General features: G+C 37.8%; 1 protein-coding gene and 1 pseudogene across 2 annotated transcripts in view; both read right to left on the bottom strand.

Moving 5' to 3' along the window:
* The window catches only part of Grid2 (glutamate ionotropic receptor delta type subunit 2), a 1,510,676-nt gene that overhangs the window by 109,454 nt on the left and 1,384,334 nt on the right, over positions 1–16,888 (bottom strand). The window lies entirely within an intron of this gene.
* LOC101603886 lies at positions 5,861–6,852 on the bottom strand (annotated as a pseudogene).

Genomic DNA, 16,888 nt, shown 5'->3' with positions numbered 1-16,888 from the left:
CAAAGTCAAGAAGAAAATGCAAACCTCAGAACTGTGAATATAGATTGATATAATTTGCAAAAAGGAGACATTATTTATGAATATTTAATGAGCAACTCAGGTTTATACACATGTGTAGAAACAAAAATACCAGATTGAGGCTAAAGACTCATCTTTTTGGGGAGAATGGAGAATAAGGTCAGGTATAGCTAGATGTGGGGTTCTTTGTTTGCAGTGTCTCATTTCTTGTGCAGACTGACGGGCACATGGATACTTGTTATCTGATTCTCTCCACTGACTGAATGGATACGATAAATACATAGCTAAGGCCCCATCAACCACATTTGCAAGTAGGTTGGTCCAGAGAAGTGAAAGTGACTGAGAATTAAATGTTCTAATTCATCCAATTTTAGAGAAACCAAACAGTAAGTATATAAATTGATAATTGCTATGTAACTGGTATAGAAGAACTGGACACAAAGTTCATTGAAATTTAGCAACCTTGGCGTATGGAATCTATTCATAAAAAGATGATTTCTGTGTAACTGGTTTAATTACATTAAGAAAGATATATCAGTACTTTGAAGTTATTTAAAATATTTGTGTGACAAGTTATTTGGAGAAAGCAAATTCAATTTAATTACAAGAGTTCAATCTGAGTTATTAAGCCTAAGTGGAATGGAACTATTCTTTGGGAATGCTATAATGAAGTGAGTTGATGAATTCCTTTCACAAGTTGCTCACAGCTAGAAATATAAGACCAAATGCTATGCCAGATTGTTTAATATATTCTATAAATATACAGGTTGCTTTTGAGAGAAACAAATTAAATTGTTTTACATTTGCACAATCTTTATACTTTTAAAAGCAGAACCCATTTAGCAGTTTTCAGTATTTGTAAATTGCAAAGGAAGTCAACAAACTTGAATTTAACAAGAGTTATATTATTTCAGTGTTCAAAATGATATAAGCTATAGTACTCATTATAGATTTAATCTCTACATGTCTTTTTTTTTTAAAGCAAGTAACCAAATATATAATTATTTTCTAGGTTAGATTAGGTCGTACGGCCTTTCTATGATGTCATTGTGCTAGAGAAGCTAAGGCAAGAGGAACTTAAGTTTAAAATCAGCCTAGGTAACATTGCAAAATTTCAAAACAAAAGAAAAACTTGTTTTCTAAGCATTTACTGACATACTAATTTTTATGAAAGAACTCAAGATGAAACTTTCAGTTTAGGATGTTTTATTATCTTTGCAACATTTGATCTACAAGTGTCACCAAATTCTTTGTCCCTAGTCACAAATAATTTTTCAAGTTTTCATGAAAATCAGATTATGAAACTCCTCCAAATAATAAGTTTTAGATGTATGACCATTGCTACTATTTTCAGAAGAAACTTTTACATCTCACATCACTTCTCTTTTCAATCTTCTTGACAAATGAAGTGGGCAGGTTACATGATTACCTTGTATGGGATGGGTCAAATACTTATTTATGTTAGTCAAAATACTTTTTTGTTGTTGTTGTTGTTTTGAGGTAGAGTCTCACTCTAGTTCAGGCTGACCTGGAATTCACTATGGAGTCTTAGGGTGGCCTCAAACTCATGGCGATCCTCCTACCTCTGCCTCCTGAGCAAAATACTTTTTGTTTATTAATTTGTATTAGTTTTAGCATGCTCAGCCTGAACGATGCTTCCTCTATTGGAGATAAATCTACATCTGTGTGTCAGAAACTATAACGGTGAAGGTTGCTTATTAGGAACTTGTTATGGTTCCTTTTACAATGATACCTTCATATTCAGTGGTGTCAGCATTGGCAGCAGTAAGGCAAAATCAATGCATTGAGCAGAGTTGAAGGAGAAGACAGAGAAAACTGATGGCCTGACAAGAATATGTGCAATCTTTCAAAGATAAAAGATTCATTATGGCACACCCACACAATCTCCTTCCAAACCACCCCCCAACCCCCGTCTCCAGCAGCAGACATCAACATCCCAGCTTGTCAGACAGCCTACAGGAATACCAAACAGACTTAATGGTTCATTTGCTTAAGCAGCAAGACAGGTTTATTTCCTTAGTTCCTGTGCTGAGCAGTTAAAGTTTCCCTAGGGGCATGGAGTTTGGGGTGAGAAAAAAAGGGAGAGAAACTACATCAAGTATATAAATTTTTTCTGGGTTTCTTTCAATTTTAAACTATAATCAAATCCTTGGAAAGAAACTATTAGCATACTATGAAGAATGAATGATGAGGCATGGAACGAGTTACTCCTTCTATCTCTAGCTGTGTCATTCATAAATTGTAGTGGCCATCGTCTTATGCAGAAACTCTCTAAGGTGATTTAAAAAGTGATAGCTAATTGAAATGTATGAGAGCAAATTCTTCACAGTAAGATTGGGGTTGCTTAAACGATTGTTGCTGAAAAAAATGTTTAAAAGTGTACAGGGTTAGGATTGGTTATATATAAAATATAATGAAACCATACATGATATGATTAATACGTAAAATCTCTCCACTTGCTTATCTAGGGAAGCCCAGAAAAACATAAGCCATATGTTAGAGCTACTCACAAGGTCAAAATACTTCGAAAGAGAAATAAACGTTACCCAAAAGGAAAGTGAGATACAAAGGAATTAAAGAGCACATTATCTTTCGTATGAAAAAAATTACACTTGATTCTGTTGACTTTCTTTAGATTCTTTCTGCTGAAATATTTCTATCAGTCAGTGTTACAAATTTCTGCCTGATAACTCAATCTGGTTTAGTAAGGACTTATATCTAGAAATCATTAAATTTTTGTCAATAATTTCAGTTTCAGGATATATACATATATAAATATAAATAATATATACACACACACACATACATATATTCACACCAGGTCACAAGATTTTATGACATCAAAATAGAGAAGGTTAAATAGCCTCTAATATCTTGAAATTGATATCATGAATTATAGCCACTTTTAAGGAAAAAAATCTATATTGGTACTCAGGACTGAACCCAGGGTCTCACATGTTAGGTGAAAGCTCCACTGCCAAGCTATGTCCTCAGCCTCTAAAAGATGTTTCAGTAACACACAAAAGGCTGTATCTTTTCATCTTCCAGGACTCTCCACCCCTCCAGGTTCACCTTTCAGCATCACAACCTCACACAACCAAAGGCCACATAAAGAAGGGCTTCTGGCTTAGAAAAAACAGATTTACTAAAGCTTATGTCTTCAGCTGACCAGCCATTGGATTTCTGGACAAACAACTTTGCCACATTGGACCAAGTGGAGTTTTCATTAGTAATAGCTTCTAGACCTATTTGGAGGAGCCAGTGTCCAGCAGTGTCCTGACATGTAGGATCAATAACCACCATTCTCTGTATATACCTTTGATTCTGAAGGAGGAAGAGAACAAAATTGGGACTGGGGAGATGACCCAGAAAGTAAAATGCTTGTCATGCAAGCAGGAGGACCTGAGTTTGAATCCCAAGCACTCACATGAAAAGGAGGGCATGGCAGCATGTGTATATCCTAACGCTGGGGCTTCCAAGTCCATGGCTGAGATACGCGGATGCCTGGCACTTGTTGGCTAGCTAGTCTACCTGGATCAGTGAGCTCTAAGTTTAGCAAGAGGACTTGTTTCAAAAAATAAGCTAGAGAAAGATGGAGGATACATGACATTGACCTCTAGCCTACACACACACACCGCATGTGTACACATGCAAGAACATGTATACACACATACATCACACATACACAGAGAGGACATATGTTTCTTTTTGTTTAAAAAATACCCCATAAACATGGTTGCATTCAAGCTAACTATTCTGTATAAATATGTCTTGTCTGTTGAATTGTTTTATTTCATTGAAACTGCTGACCACATTCTACATGATTTAACTGTTTTCACTCCTAACCTAAACCTACTTTTCTTTCTTTCTTTCTTTCTTTCTTTCTTTCTTTCTTTCTTTCTTTCTTTCTTTCTTTCTTTCTTTTTTTTCAAGGTGGGGTCTCACTGTAGCCCAGGCTGACCTGGAATTCACTATGGAGTCTCAGGATGGGCTCGAACTCACGACGATCCTTCTACCTCTGCCTCCTGAGTGCTGGGATTAAAGACATGCGCCACCACACCCGGCTTAAGCCTACATTTTTTAAATAAAACAATAAATTTCATGACTTAGTTGTTTTATTCTATACTTGTAACAGTAGCACATCTTCATGACTATTGCAATAAATATTAGTGGCAATTATCATAGTGACAATTATTGAGACAATAAGAAAAATTATGTTAAAGCAAGCTAATATTTACAGAACAAGTTAAATACATATATGTAGCACTTTACCTGCTTTGCCATGTAATTTTAATAACCACCACCAAAAATAAGATTTGTTATGACCAGCAACTTTCAGGCAAGAGAATTCAGCTTCAGGAAGCAGAAGAACTTTTCTAGGGCCACACAGTTAGTATATATGGCCGAGGACTGAGGCTCAAGTTTGTCTAATGCCAAAATATTTGCTTTAACTAATCATGCTGCTTCACTTCTATTAAGCAGGATTCCCTTGGTGGATAGTTATGAGTGTGAAGCATATATAACATGGTGATGTATACTTTTGAAATTATGTAGATCAACACAAATTGTTCTATAAAACTCTCAACTGAATACCCCATTTGAAGTTTAATTCATTCCTAATAAAACAAAATTTTATTAAGATTTACCTCTTTTTTTTGACAAAAGTCACATTTAATTTACAATGTAATAAACAGTACAGGTAGAAAGCTACACACAAAGTGTGAGAAGGCCTACTACACAAATGTACAAAGCTCACTCCAATGTGCCTACCTTCCTCTCCTGAGCAAGCCAGGTCTAGTCTTGGGTTTTGAACAATGAGAACTCTCAACTGAGGGTGGGGGAGCATCCTAACCAACAGCCAAACATATCCTCTTAAAAGACGTCAGGTCCTTGCAAACAAAGAATAGTCTCTGCCTGTTTACTCTGAATTGCCCTAACTGTTCATATCCTTAAAAGAATGTATTTATTTATTTATTTTTCGAGGTAGGGTTTCACTCTAGCTTAGACTGACCTGGAATTCACTATGTAGTCTCAGGGTGGCTTTGAACTCATGGCGATCATCCTACATCTGCCTTCCTAGTGCTGGGATTAAAAGCGTGTGCCACCACACCAACTAATGACTGCTTTTACAACACACACAAAAGAAATCTAGACGCCTCAAAGGTGAGTACTTACTCTGGAATTAAATGAGAAACTGGGCAAGTAGAGTGCTCAAGATGGAGGAGAAAAACAGGTTAAGTCCAAACAATGCTGCAACCTAACTCGAAGCCTGTGCCTATGGCACTGGCTACAGATAAAGACAAATCAGATTGGTCTCATCCAACAGAAAGGACAGGAGGGAAGGCTAACCACGGACTCAGTACCGCGGAGCCTTGCAGAGTTTGCACTTTCACTTAGATGAAGAACACTAACCAAACTGGATCCACTGCAACCCTTCTGATGCATAGGACTTGCAATGTAGTAAATATTAACAAGGCTTCTGCTGCCTCTATAGCCCTGGATTGACCTGGTGTGTGTGTGACTTCATATGAAAACAATCCTAGAGGGTGAAGAATGGAGGTGCTGGGAAGTCTGGGAGAGCCAGGGCAGTCTACTGGAAAGGACCTCTGAAGCCTTCCTCTACACTAAAGGGTTTCTGAAGACAGGTCTTCATGGGGTAGTTCAGCCCCACCCCATCTCAGTATTATATGATTAGGACCCCAGGAGACCTTCTGAAAGATGACACTGCCCACAGGGGAAGTTTTCTCCCTAGTTCATTAGTTCTCCTTCTCACCCTTCCACCCAGTCCCTCCTATTCCTACCTGCTCCATGTCCAAAAATATCAAATCACTAAGGAAGGTGTGGGCTTCGTGTCCAGCCAACCCTCTTTTGCACATTTCTTCTTCTTGGGTTTGTTTACAGCTTCAGGGTTATAGACTCCAGAGTTTGGTGTTGGGTTCAGGTTCACTGCTGATAGTACAACGGGAGTCAAGTACACATCAGGTACAAGGTTTGGGTATGGCATGGGCAAACCACCAATGGGTGCTGTTCCCTGGATGTCTGTGAGGCTGGGAGTTTGCTTCATTGTGCGTGGTATAGTCCTCCAGTGAAGACAAAGTTCTGACAAAGTTCTGTATGCGCCTGCTTCCTGTCTCCTCCAGACCCAGACAGCAAGGGCCCTCTGACCGCTTTTTCTTGACTTAGACCACTGCAGTTTTCACCATGTTCCAGAAGCAACCAACTGCGGGATCAACAGCCTCTGGGTTGATGATCTCATCATATTCACTGCAAGTCACCTTGGAGTTCTTTCTCTTCCTCTTTGGTCTCGAAATGTCCAGAATGCCCTCCTCAAAAGAGGGATGAAATCCACTTGTCATGGGCAGTGTTGAATTATGTCAGATTATTAAGCTCAGTTTCTTTCTCTGGAAGCCCCAGTAAGCCCCTGAGTTCATCATCCTCTCCACCCATCTTCCCATCTCCATTCATAGCTGATAGCAAGGTCTGAGTCTTGCGGATGCACTGAATGACACTGTAGAATTTATGGAAATTTGTTGAGGCTTCTGAGGTTCCAATCAAATGTGACCCAAGAAAGTGCCACGTGTACTTCTGAAATCTATGAGGAAAACTCTCTTCAGATGCTTGTGGTAAACCAGTGCACCGTGTATGTGAGAGCAGGGATTCTCCCAAATAATAATATTTCTTGTCAATAATTAGTTTCTCAAGTAGTTTGTCTCCTTTGACGACATCCAGATGTAAACCAGGTGGTGGTTTACCATTCAGGGATGGGCAATTGAACAGTGGGAGGCTAGAGCCAGAATTTGCCACTGCTACCATCTTGCATCTCCCCCTCCCATTTCAGATTTAACATTAACTATTTTATAATGTTATCCTACTACTCAGCCTTACACATTATTTTCCTCTATCAAAAGATCTACTTTAGACACTCAACCAGAAGTAGCTTATGGAAACAGACTTCCAGGTAATATGGATCCATAGGAGTCACATCAATCCAGCCTAGGGAGGGATTTGAGCAAAACCACAGCAAAATACACTCTGTCTGAAAAGTGAAGGTGTATAGATTTTTATAGGCCATAGCAGAGAAACAGTAGAGACTAAGATCTATCAGAAAGGAAGAAATAGGCCAGAATCATACAAAGGCACTTGTGGACAGAGACCTGAACTGTTTGGATCTGTGTGCACCCCACCACCATGGCCAGCCCAACATACACCCTTAAGGATTTTGGCTTTATAATGTTATTTATTGTTTCAATCCCCACATTTGCATACTCTGTGCTGGTTTTTATTGAAGATGTATATTGCTCAGTTGAATTTTAGAATTTTCCAGTAAATTGCTCCACGCACCCCACTAGAATACTTGAAGATCAGGCAAACTCAACACCTAGCATTACTTCTGTATTTGAAGTAGAGTACTTGGTACCTTAAATTCCTACTCTGAAGATACACAAAGTTGGGGTAGAGTATTTGGCACCTTAAATCCCTACTCTGAAAGTACATAAAGTTGGATTTCTAAATCTACAAGTACCACAGATTATTATAAAACCCAAGTATCAAATCAACTCATGATGCAAAAATGACACATTATAATACAAGAAACACAAACAATAAACCCAATCCATTCTCATAAAAAAATTATAAATCCATCAGATATGGCCTCCAATGGGTCTGTTTTAGATGAAATGCCTGACAAAGATTTCAAAAAAAATAATTTTGTCTATATTCAAAGAAATCAAAGAAGAAAACAAAGGAACTAAAGAAGAAAACAAACTCCTGAAGGAATTCCAAGAGAGCACAGGAAACCAGCTTAATGAAATAAGGAGGTCATTACAAGACAAGAGTAAGGAAGTAGAAATAATGAAGAAAAAACAGACAGAAATACTTGTACTGAAAACACAGTCAGTGAAAAACAAACAAACAAACAAAAAATCTCTGTGGAAGTCTCACCAGTAGAATGGATGAAGGAAAGCACAATATCTAGACTGGAAGACTAGGTGGCAGATGCACACACACACACACACACACACACACACACACACACACACACAATCCAACAAAGAGAAAGACAAAGTAATAGGAAGGTATGAATGGGAATTTCAAGACATATGGGGCACTATGAAAAGATCAGACATAAAAATTCAGGGTATATATTTTCAGTCTCAGTGAAGAATGATATTGGTATTTTTATTGGCATTGCATTAAATCTGTATATTACTTTTGTTAGAATTTCCATTTTCACAATATAAATTCTACCACTGCAGGGATATGGGAAGTTCTTCCATTTCTCAAGTCCACCTCTATTTCTTTTTTGAGTGTTTCTATGTTTTCATTATATAGTTTTTTTTTCACATCATTTGCTAGTGTAATTCCAAGGTATTTAATTTGTTTTGCTGCTATTCAAATGGGACAGCCTCACTGATATCTTTTTCTGCATATTTGTCCTTTGCACATAGAAAAGGTACTGAGTTTTGTGTATTGATTTTGTATCCTGTCATTTTGCTGAAGGGATTTATCACCTTTAGAAATTTTTGGATGGAGACTTTTGGGTCACTTATATATAGGATCGTGTCATCTGCAAACTGGGCTACCTTGACTTCTTCCTTTCCAATTTGAATCCCTTTTATTTCTTTCTCCTGTCTTGTTGCTTGGGCTAGTGTTTCTAGTACTAAGTTTAAGAGAGTGGTGAGAGTGGGCACTCCTGTCTTTTTCCTGATCTCAGTGGGAACTCCTTGAGTTTTTCCCCATTAAGAATTATTTAGGTTTTAGGAAATTTATATATAGCCTTTATTGTGTTGAGATATAAACCATCCATGCCTATTCTTTCCAGTGTTTTGATCATGAAGTGGTGCCCATCATTGGATGAATGGATAACCAAGATGTGGTATATCTACATGATGGTATTCTACTCAGCAGTAAGAAAAAAATGACACATTGAAATTTGCAGAAAAATGGTTGAACTTGGAACAGATCATTATAAGTGAACTCACACAATCATAGAAAGACAACTGCTGCATGATCTCATTCATCTGCAGTTTCTAACCTGGATCAGCCCAAGTTGCTGACATAACTGAATAACACCTTGAGGCTTAGACAATAGGGAGGGTAGGGCTGGGGGGAAGGTTAATGGGAGGACACAAAACCTGTTACAAAATTGAACTTGTATCATAGAATTCTATATCCTGGAAATCAGACTAAAAGTTGGAACCCTCAAGCAGACCTTAGAGGAAGCACCTGAATCTAACAGACCTGGAGATAGTGAGATGAAACCTAAGTTCAAATTTCTCCTGTTTCTCTTTCTTCTCTGGCTTTTTCTTTTACTTTTCCCTTGGCACTGGCCTGTAATGGCCTGTACCAGGATGTTGTCTACAACCACAATGAGCTGTTGATCAGAGAGACTTACTAGATCTCCCAAAACAAACAAGACAGACTTCTGTCAGAGTACTTGATTACCCACCAGTGGTTAATGGTAAGACCCTATTGCTGAAGACACCAAACACTGTCGGCACAGACCATAAGGAGATCTGGATGGAATTCAGAGGAGAGCCAGTCTCCAGGTAATTAAGCAGTACATGATCTACCAGGGGAAAGTGGCCAACATCTGTCCAAGCAGCTCAAAGTCTACATGACTCAGAAGCAAACAGCTTGACATGATGGTAACAGAAGTGCAATAGTGGCACATAGCCATGGTGGGTAACCAATTGCTTTTGGATTGGCTCAGTGGAAAGGAACCTATATCTGGGACTGGGAAAAATGTCAGCATCACATCCAGATAATGATTTGGATTTCCACTGTCAAGCTCCCACTAACCTTACAGTATAAAAGTATCTAAACTCTTTAATTCTCTCTAAATTAATAATGGTTATCCCATTTAACTGGCTCTGACTTTACTCTCTGTTTGAGAATCTGCATCTCTTTTTCATATAGGAGCTAGACTTGAGATAAATGACCCAGAACATTGCATCTGGCCCCAGCTGAAACCACAGAGGAGTTGAAGAAATGAGCAAGAATGCTAATCTCTTAGTTAAGGTGATATCAGCACAAGGGCAATGGAGAAGGTACTGAGGACACTCAACACCTTCTACAGCAACAGAGACCCAGATGCTCCTAACTGCCCATCACTGAAGTAGACTTAAAATGCTCCCAGCATGGCTCAAGGAATTTTGAGGAAGAGGGGTCAGAAAGATTGTTAGATCCACAAGTTGGGACATTTTTCACAGAGACATTGCCTTTCACCCATAACTGACTGCTGTCCCCAAAATGCATGACTCACAGTCCCCATGGGGTTGACCTGCATCCCCACTGAGGAAGGCCTCTTCAGAAGAAGGGCAGGGAGGAGGGAAAGAATGGTAGCAACATGTGATGTTTACATACAAAATATGTCCATATCTCATAAAAAAAGAACTCAGGGTACAGCAGAAGGAGAAGAATTTATTTTTTTAAAAAAATATTTTATTCTTATTTATTTAGTTATTTGACAGAGAAAGAGGGAGAGAGAGTGAGAGAATGGGCACACTAGGGCCTCCAGCCATTGCAAATGACTCCAGACGTGTGTGCTCCCTTGTGCATCTGCCTAATGTGGGTCCTGGGAAATTGAACCTGGGTCCTTTGGCTTTGAAGGAAAATGCCTTAACCACTAAACCATCCCTCCAGCCCAAGAGAAGAATTTCAATCCAGATGCTTAGTAAGCATTTTAAACAAAATCCTGGAAGAAAAATTTCCCTAAATGGGAAAAGAAATGCAATGCAGATACAAGATTTTAGAACACCAAACAGACAAAACCTGGAAAAAACCTCTCTGCACAATATTATAATTAAACTACTAAACTCACAAACCAAAGAAAATATATTGAAAGCAGTTAGAGAGAAAAATCAAGTCACCTATAAAGGCAAGCCCATCAGGATCAGAGCAGGTTATGCAACACAAACTTTAAAATCAAGAAGTACCTAGAATGATGAATTACAAGTTCTGAAAGATAATATCTTTCAACAAGAATCCTTTATTCTGCAAAGCTATCTATCCAAATTGATGGAGAAATAAAAACATTCTGCAACAAAAATGGGCTAAATGAATTTATTAGAGAATTTGTTCGAGAAGCTTCTCTTTTCAGACAGCGGTGACCAGTGGCATGACTCAAAAAAACAACATAGTGCTGAGAAGAAATGACAGAGGAGTGCCCAGCACTGAAACATTTCTATCACACTCCAAGTCTCAGGGTCCATGGCAGAAGATGTGGCAGAAAGAATGTGAAGGACAAAAGGAAGGGTACCATTTCTTACAATGCAACTGTACAGATGGAAATTGGCTTTGGTATCCATGACCTAGCAGTACCTAGCAATACCTTCACACAATCCTCAAAATAGGAGAAAAAGCCAATGATATCAACATAAAAAGAGACTAATGGAGAGAGGGAGGGGATATGATGGAGAGTAGAGTTGTGAAGGGGAAAGTGGAGGAGGGGAGGGAATTTATAATGGTTTATTGTCTGTAAGTATAGAAGTTGTCAATAAAAAATTAAAAAATATATATCTACTTTAGGGATTGAGCAGATGGCTTGGTGGGTGAAATATTTGCTGTGTAATATGGGTTCCAGACCCAGTATCCAAGTGAAAGCCAGGTGTAGGAGCATGTGCCTAAATTAAGATGGACAGTGGAGGCAGGAGAATCAGAAGCCACTCTGGTAAAAGCAGGTGCAAACAACAAGGAGACACTGCTTCAAGCACCATGGCAGATGAGGACTGCCACACAAGCACCAAGGTACATGGGCATTTGCATACACATGACCCTACACACACACACATCATACACAAAGATTTTAAAAAATTAGTCTGTTTCAGAACACAAAAGCCAAAGTGTCATTACCAAAAATTCAGTTTAAACTGTCACTAGAGTCAGTACATGTCATTCTCAAACAGCATATTTCACATTAAAGCTCATGTGCTTTTCCTGTGCTTGAAAAAATAAAACATATATCAGAATTTTTTCTTAAATACTGTGTAAGTATAGATTATTAAACTCTCCAGATAAAAGCTGTTTTGTTGGTCTGTTAAATGTTAGTATAGAAGTCTAGTTTGTTTATTCCATGGATTAATTTAGTGTATTGATAATTTGTCAGCATAAATATATAATTTTTTAAGGATAAAACAATCATGAATTGAGATTAAAATGATTCCTATGTTTTTCACGTGTGAATGTGTTTGAGACATGGTCTTGATATGTAAACCATATTGGCCTTAAACAGATGATCCTCCTGTCTCAGCCTCCCAAGTGCATGAATTATAGGCTTTACCACCGTATAATCATTTTGGAGTAGAAATGACCCATGCAGCAGTTTATAAAGGTGAAACAAAGAGTTGAAAACTGAACATAACATCTGTTTTACTCAGCATATGCATGAGAGTTATAGCTAAGAGTTGTGAATGTGTAGTATTAGATAAAATTTTATAATAAGCATAGATCTAGAACTAGCTATTTTAGTTAGAAAGAAAAGAAAGATGTTATTATATTTGTATATAATTAAGATGGAGAAAGTTGTTTTCATCATGAACAAGAACTACATATTATTGTGAATTATGTAAACATTGTAAATTGGATCACTCAAACTATTAACATATGAATTATCTAATATGTTTGTTTTGTGGTAAGCATACCTAAAATCTCTCAGTAAATTTTAAGGATTCAACATATTTTTATTAACCATGCTAATGTATTATGTTGAACAAATCTCTTGAATTTACTCCTCTTATGTAATTGAAAATTTGACATTTTATATCCTTAGAACAACAGCTTCCTCTATCAGCTGTATTTCTTTATGAAGGCAGAAAATGACTAATATTCTGCAATATCTGCTACTATCTCTTCCTGTTGAAAATAAACTAAAATATGAATAATTGATTTCTAGCACCTTGAGTTTAATGAAGGCATTGCGTGTAAAATGAACTTCACAAACTAAAGCCCTGAAGTATCAATTAACTTGATGTTTGTGATATGTGCTCCTTAGCACTAGTGAATAACTTGTTCTGTAACTTGGAACACAAACTGTGCCTTGTTCACAGGTATCAGAATTATAACCCTACCATGTGCACTTCTCACATTACAAGTGAGAAAAAAATTAAGGCCAAGAGACAGCAAACTAGTCCACATCCTTTTATAAAATAATTGTTTTGTACTTGTTTCAACAAGAGTATTGCATGAAAATTGTCCCATTAAAATCCAAACCTCACAAATCCTGTGTTTCAGATATTCAAAACTGAGTGCTTAATGTTTATAGAGCCATTAAACAGTTTCTTTGTGAGAACTTTAGTAGTTTTTTTTTTTTTTCAAAGCACATTTTGCTTTTGAAAGAATGATGCAGAGTAGGCTAATGCATTCTTGGCAATATTAGCTCTTTCCTAGAAATCCATTACTGAATACCTAATTTGTGGCAGGCATGTTAACATGACCTCTGTATAAGCCCATGGAGGTAGATCTACACACATTAAAATACTATAATTATTGAGTTGATGATCTAATAAAGCAAACATTATAGAGGAAAAGCTTTGTAGATAACACTGACTTTTAAGCAAGATCTTGGAAAATATGACGATTTGTGGCAGGACATGGGAAGAGATTGCATTTCTACTTTCAAAGTTAATGTGAAAAAGCAGATATGGAATCTGGTAATTAGTTAAATGTTTTCACTATCACTGTATGACAACTTGAAGGATTTTCATCCAACAATTTTTTCTGTGTGAAAGCTAGAGTTTTATCCACTGTTGTGAGCACCATGGGAGAGGGAGTTTTCTGGAAGTACTAGATCCTGTTGCCTTGTCAAGTCTCACAAGTTCTGCAACAGCAGTAGTAAGTGAAATCATTAAGAAGTTATTCATGTCTTTTCAGAGAGCAGCCATGCAGAGGTATCAGTGGGGTGGAGTTGAATGTTGAAGGCAGATAGCACTGTGGGGGAGAAGGTGGCAATGGAGGTTGTGGAAGCGAATTGCCAGCTTCAGAGAGGAGCCATAATTGGTAGAGGTAGAAATGAGGAGAATCAAGCTTGGAGGATCAGTGAGGAGAGGTAAAGAATGGACAGTATAGAGTGCAAAACGTATAGTGAATGCATAAATTTCCAATAGATTGCACTCCATAAATTAGGAAAATAAGCTTTTATAGAAGATGGTTGTGGAAATTGATGTGTCTTATTTTAGTACTGTATAAGAATGCACCTTGAGAAATTATAGATATGGATTACTAAAAAAAGTTAATGTGGGGGTTGTAAAGATTGCTGAATTAGTTAAGTGCTTACATATAAACTTGAAGACATGAGTTCAGATACCTGCAGCCCATATAAAAGCTAAGTGTGACAACAGGTGCCTATAATCCCAGCACTGGGTAGGTGGAGACAGGAGAATCCTTGGGGCTTGCTAACAACTAGTCTAGCCCAATCAGGAATCAGTGTACTCCAGGTTCAGTGAGAGATCTTGTGTCAAAAAATAAGAAGGAAATCAATAAAAGAAGATACTCAACATCAATCTCTGACCTCAACACTCACAAAGATGCATATGATCTACAAATATATTTGCTCTGTACATTCATGAACACACACACATGCTCACACAGTACACACGTACACACACATACAGATATACTACCTCAGTATGTTTCTCAGTATAGAATGTATTATAAGAGATGGACACATATACATTTCATATAGATTTACAAGTTATAGACTATTTTAAATACTTTGTTTTACTAAATGGTCACTGTTAGGTCAGAAAAAAGTGGGGTCACCAAAGACAGCAGCATGGGGACAGACATAAAAAAGTGGGTCATCCACATTCCTCAAGAAACTGCCCAGCCATTATCTCTTCCTTGCCTAACAATGTCCCATGTTTAGGTTTTCTGCCCCCCTATCTCTCACCAGGTCACTTCTGGTCTCACACCATATGGCTAATGTAAAGAATAAAGGAGTTCCTCCCCTTCCTCATCTTCCCCCAATGGAACAGCTCTACATAACCCGCTATCTGTAACCTCAAAGTTGGCTGTGCTACACTCTTGAGAGTCAGTCCTGGCAGCTCATGTTTTTCCTCAATTAAAGCTTGCATCTTTGCCTCAGAGTGGTATCTGTGGTCTTGGTCACTCCTGAACCTTACAGTCACATAATAAAAAAGAAAATGATGGCATTGTTTCCTTACTACTGAGAAGTTTTGTGGCTTGGAGAGGGTTGGAAACTTGATAAATCTATATGATTAAGAAGAGACAGGGCTGGAGAGATGGCCTAGCAGTTGAGGTGTTTGCCTGTAAAGCCCAAGGATCCATGTTAGATTCTCCAGGTCCCATGTAAGTCAGACAACAGAAGGTGGTACATTCATCTGGAGTTTGTTTGCAGTGGCTAAAGGCCCTGGTGTGCCCATTCTTTCTCTCCATAAATAAATACATAGATAAATAGATAAATACATTTTTTAAAAAGAAGAGACAAAGTATGCCCTGCTAAGGCTTCCCTGGCATTTTCTGGCTGACTCTTAGTTGGATGATTTGTCTCTGGTTACTTCTGTTGAAGAATTGACATTCGTAGAGAAACTAGGGCCAAGGACTGGCCATGGTGGGGATTTGTATCACATCCTTACCCAGGCATTATCCTGATTCAGAACATGGCAAGAAGTAGGTGTGCTCATCTACCATAATTTCCACACAAGGGCCATTCATGTTCATTACCTTATTTTGTTTTTCTGTAATTTTACAAAATAAGCTTGCAATTTTTTGATTTGTACAGAAGCAAATGTGTACCGATAAATAGACATATGCATTCTGGCCTAATGCTTTAGTCTTCTAATTCTCATGATTTATTTAGTTGTGGTTGGGTTGAATAAATATAATCGAGCCCCACAATGAGTGGCTGAATTTTTTAAAAATGTGCCAAATTGAGATTCAGAGCATCACCCATGAAAAATGCACCCAGGTATTTGTACCCTCAAATGCTTTCCAGAGCATCCATTCAGTCACAATTTTGGATATCTTTTCATATAAACTTCTAGCATTTGAGATTTTGGAGATAAGCATTTCTAGAAAATAAGGAGTTCACAAGACTATTATATCTGAGGTGAAATGAAGAGGAAGGTACCCCCAACACAAAAGGTAAAGTAGTTCTGGGGGCTCTTTCAGGAGTCAATACTGATAGCATAAAATGGACAAGGTGAAAGAAAAAAACCTAGTAAAATATCCATCCATTTTAGAATATGGAGAAGGGTCTGGAAAGTAAAATGGATCATGAGTCATTAGATGCTTATATTTTAAACATGAGTTTCAAAGCTTGTAAACCAAAGGTTAAAATCACTGCAATGAGTTAATGGTAGATTATGAATGATTGAAACTACATTCTATGGAGACTGGACTATCCAGAGGCCTGTGCCTGAAATTTCAAAGAAGAGTTGTCATAGATAGGAAGTACATTTTTAATCAGCATGAGTAAAAGGCCTCATGAAGGAAGAATAAAAATACGTGAGAACGGTAAGTAAAAGGTTGAAGGATTTTTGTGGGAGAGAGGGGTGAGGATGTTGGCGGCGTGTGTGGCCAGGACGTAGGGTAGGTGGGAGCTTACAAAGTCAGAGCAATGTGTTGCAAGCAGCTTCCATGTGAGGGTTGGGCCATCAGCATGTTAAGAATAATAACACAAAATGTCAATTTTCTCTTAAAAATCATTTAGATTGTTTTCTGTTGCATAAAATAAAGAGTCAAACACTTTAAATAGAAAGCAGAGCAGCTTGGTAATTTTGCAGAACTACCCTTGGGGGAATCTAGCTTTTAGGCCATAATTCTTCAACCAATTTTTGTTTGAATCAAACATATTTATCTTTGTCTTTTTGGATGTGAGTATTATCTTAAG

The sequence above is a fragment of the Jaculus jaculus genome, chromosome 2, assembly GCF_020740685.1.
Source record: "Jaculus jaculus isolate mJacJac1 chromosome 2, mJacJac1.mat.Y.cur, whole genome shotgun sequence".
NCBI classification, from domain to species: domain Eukaryota; kingdom Metazoa; phylum Chordata; class Mammalia; order Rodentia; family Dipodidae; genus Jaculus; species Jaculus jaculus.
This window is presented reverse-complemented; position numbering and strand designations above follow the sequence as displayed.